Source organism: Arachis duranensis, chromosome 4 (genome assembly GCF_000817695.3).
Source record: "Arachis duranensis cultivar V14167 chromosome 4, aradu.V14167.gnm2.J7QH, whole genome shotgun sequence".
NCBI lineage: Eukaryota > Viridiplantae > Streptophyta > Magnoliopsida > Fabales > Fabaceae > Arachis > Arachis duranensis.
The window spans coordinates 42,321,053-42,325,765 of NC_029775.3; positions in this window are offsets into that span (position 1 = coordinate 42,321,053).

The following is a 4,713-nucleotide window of genomic DNA, read 5'->3' on the forward strand; positions in this document are numbered from 1 at the left end:
AATTATCTTTGTTTACTCATTTTCTGTAAACCTAGGGTACTAGTTTACTATTTAAACAACTTTTAGAGACTTACTTGGGACCTCATGACATTTTCAGATCTGAATTACATACTTTGTGACGGCATGAGTCTCTAAACTCCATTGTTGGGGGTGAGGAGCTCTGCAGCGTCTCGATGATTTAATACAATTCCTTTGTCTTCCATTCAAACACGCTTGTTCTTATCTAAGATGTTCATTCGCGCTGTGTGTATGGTCCGATCTAAGATGTTTATTCGCGCTTAATTGTGATAGAGGTGATGATCCGTGACACTCATCACCTCTCTCAATCTATGAACGTGTGTCTGACAAACACCTCCGTTCTACATCAGACTGAATGAACTTCTCTTAGATTCCCCCACAGAATCTTCGCGGTATAAGCCGGATTGATGGCGGCATTCATGAGAATCCGGAAAGTCTAAACCTTGTCTGTGGTATTCCATCACCCAAATTTCTCATGGAAGGATCAATAAAGTCCCCAACAAGGCTTTAATAATGGTGGAAGAAACAGGCTTAGCAATAGCAAGCCTTTTCCATCATCTTCTCAGCAACAGACAAAGAATTCTGAGCAGAGCTCCTCTAGCTTAGAAAATATAATCTTTGATCTGTCTAAGGCCACTTTAAGTTTTATGAGTGAAACAAGATCCTCCATTAGAAATTTGGAGGCACAAGTAGGCCAGCTGAGCAAGAAAGTTACTGAAACCCTTCCTAGTACTCTCCCAAGCAATACAGAAGAGAATCAAAAGAGAGAGTGCAAGGCCATTGATATACTCAACATGGCCGAATGCAAGAAGGAGGGAAAGGACGCAAATCCCAATGAGGAAGATCTCATGGGACATCTCTCAAGCAAGAAGGAGTTCCCTATTGAGGACCCAAGGGAATCTGAGGCTCATATAGAGACCATAGAGATTCCATTAAACCTCCTTCTGCCATTCATGAGCTCTGAAAACTATTCTTCCTCTGAAGAGGATGAAGATGTAACTGGAGAGCAAGTTTCTCAATATCTAGGAGCTATCATGAAACTGAATGCCAAGTTATTTGGTAATGAGACTTTGGAAGGTGAACCTCCCTTACTCATTAGTGAACTAGATACCTGGATTCAGCAAACTTTACCTCAAAAGAGACAAGATCCTGGCAAATTCATAATACCCTGTACCATAGGCACCATGACCTTTGAGAAAGCTCTGTGTGACCTAGGGTCAGGCATAAATCTTATGCCACTCTCTGTAATGGAGAAACTGGGGATCATTGAGGTACAGCCTGCCTTATTCTAATTACAAATGGCAGACAAGTCAGTAAGACAAGCTTATGCATAGAAGAGGACGTGTTGGTAAAGGTTGAAGGCCTTTACATCCCTGCTGATTTCATAATCTTAGACACTAGGACGGAGGAGGATGAATGCATCATCCTTGGAAGACCCTTCCTAGCCACAGCAGGAGCTGTGGTAGATGTTAACAGAGGAGAATTAGTCCTTCAATTGAATGGGGACTACCTTGTGTTTAAAGCTCAAGGATCTTTTTTAACAATGGAGAGGAAGCATGAAAAACTTCTCTCAATATAGAGTCAAACAGAGCCCCCACAGTCAAACTCTAAGTTTGGTGTTGGGAGGCCACAACCAAACTCTAAGTTTGGTGTTGGGACTATACAACATTGACCTGATCACCTGTGTGGCTCCATGAGAGCCCACTGTCAAGCTATTGACATTAAAGAAGCGCTTATTGGGAGGCAACCCAATTTTTATTTATCTAATTTTATTTTATTTTCATTGTTCTTTTATATTTTATTATGTTCATGATCATGTGGAGTCACAAAAAAAATATTAAAATTAAAAATAGAATAAAAAATAGCAGAAGAAAAATCACACCCTGGAGGAAGGACTTACTGGCGTTTAAACACCAGTAAGGAGCATCTGGCTGGCGTTCAACGCCAGAACAGAGCATGGATTTGGCGTTGAACGCCAGAAACAAGCAACGCCTTGGTGTTCAAACGCCAGGAATACAGCATGAGGAGAGCTGGCGCTGAACGCCAGAAACAAGCATGGAACTGGCGATCAACGCCAGAAACAAGCTGCACATGGGCGTTGAACACCCAGAACATGCATCACTTCGGCATTTAAATGCCAGAATTGCATGCAAAGGCATTTTACATGCCTAATTGGTGCAGGGATGTAAATTCTTGACACCTCAGGATCTGTGGACCCCATAGAATCATCTCAGGATCTGTGGACCCCACAGGATCCCCAACTACCATTTTCTCCCCTCTTCTCGAGATTCATCCTCTCTTTCCAATACACACTCTTCCCCAAAACCCTTCACCAATCACCTCAATCTCTCTTCCCAATTACCCCCTCACCACTCACATCCATCCACTCTTCCCCATCAACTCCACCTACCTTCAAAATTCAAATTTCTTTTCCACCCAAACCCACCCTAAATGGCCGAACCTACTCCCTCTCCTCTCCCTATATAAACCCCTCCATTCTTCTTAAATTTCACATAACACAACCCCCTTTCCTATACCTTGGCCGAATACACCTTTCTCCACTCTCTTCCATATTTTCTCTTCTTCTTCTTCTTCTTCTTTTCTTTCTTCTTTTGCTCGAGGGCGAGCAATATTCTAAGTTTGGTGTGGTAAAAGCATAAGCTTTTTGTTTTTCCATTACCATTGATGGCACCTAAGGCCGGAGAAACGTCTAGAAAAGGGAAAGGGAAGACAAAAGCTTCCACCTCCGAGTCATGGGAAATGGAAATATTCATCTCCAAAGCCCATCAATACCACTTTTATGATGTTGTGGCCAAGAAGAAGGTGATCCCCGAGGTCCCTTTCAAGCTCAAGAAAAATGAGTATCCAGAGATCCGACATGAGATCCAAAGAAGAGGTTGGGAAGTTCTAACCAACCCCATCCAACAAGTCAGAATCTTAATGGTTCAAGAGTTCTATGCCAATGCATGGATCACTAGGAACCATGATCAAAGTATGAACCCGAATCCAAAGAACTATCTTACAATAGTTCAGGGGAAATAGTTAGATTTTAGTCCGAAAAATGTGAGGTTGGCATTCAACTTGCCTATGATGCAAGGAGATGCACACCCCTACACAAGAAGGGTCAACTTTGATCAAAGGTTGGACCAAGTTCTTAGGGACATATGTGTTGAAGGAGCTCAATGGAAAAGAGACTCCAAAGGCAAGCCGGTTCAATTAAGAAGACTGGACCTCAAGCCTGTGGCTAGAGGATGGCTGGAGTTCATCCAACGCTCCATCATCCCCACTAGCAACCGATCTGAAGTTACTGTGGATCGGGCCATCATGATCCATAGCATCATGATTGGAGAGGAAATAGATATTCATGAAGTTAACTTCCTTGAATTCTACAAAATAGCCGATAAGCCCTCTACTTTGGCAAGGCTAGCTTTTCCTCATCTTATTTGCCATCTATGTTACTCAGCTAGAGTCATCATAGAAGGAGACATCCCCATTGAGGAGGACAAACCCATTATTAAGAATAGGATGGAGCAAACAAGAGAGCCCACTCATGGAACCCAAGAGACGCATGAGGAAGCTCATCATCAAGAAATCACAGAGATGCCTCAAGGGATGCACTTTCCTCCCAACAACTATTGGGAACAACTCAACACTTCTCTTGAAGATTTGAGTTACAATATGGATCAATTAAGGATGGAACATCAAGAGCACTCCATCATTCTCCATGAAATTAGAGAAGATCAAAGAGCAATGAGGGAGGAGCAACAAAGGCAAGGAAGAGACTTAGAAGAACTCAAGGACAACATTGGTTCTTCAAGAAGAAAACGCCACCATCACTAAGGTGGACTCATTTCTTGTTCTTATTTTTCTGTTTTTTGTTTTTCTATGCTTATTATGTCATCTATATTTGTGTCTATGTTACATGATCATTAGTATTTAGTAACTATGTCTTAAGGCTATAAATAAATTCCATGAATCATTCACCTCTCTTAAATGAAAAATGTTTCTAATTCAAAAGAACAAGAAGTACATGAATTTCGAAATTATCCTTGAATTTAGTTTAATTATATTGATATGGTGACAATACTTTTTGTTTTCTGAATGAATGCTTGAACATTGCATAATTTTGATTTTGTTGTTTATGAATGTTAAAATTGTTGGCTCTTGAAAGAATGATGAAAAAAGAGAAATGCTATTGATAATCTGAAAAATCATGAAATTAATTTTTGAAGCAAGAAAAAGTAGTGAAAAAGCAAAAGCTTGCGAAAAAAAAGAGAAAAAAATGGCAAAAAAAAATTTAGAAAGAAAAAGAAAAAGCAAGCAGAAAAAGCCAATAGCCCTTAAAATCAAAAGGCAAGGGTAAAAAGGATCCAAGGGTTTGAGCATCAATGGATAGGAGGGCCCAAGGAAATAAAGCTGTCCCTAACCATGTGCTTGTGGCATTCAGGTCCAAGTGAAAAGCTTGAGACTGAGTGGTTGGTGCACGAAATTGAAAATCACAATTCTTGACAATTCCGCACAACTAACCAGCAAGTGCACTGGGTCATCCAAGTAATACCTTACTGAGTAAGGGTCGATCCCACGGAGATTATTGGTTTGAAGCAATCTATGTTTATTTTATTAATCTTAGTCAGGATGTCAATAAGGTTATTTGGATTTAATTGTAAGAAGTAAAAGTGTTTGGAATAAGTAATT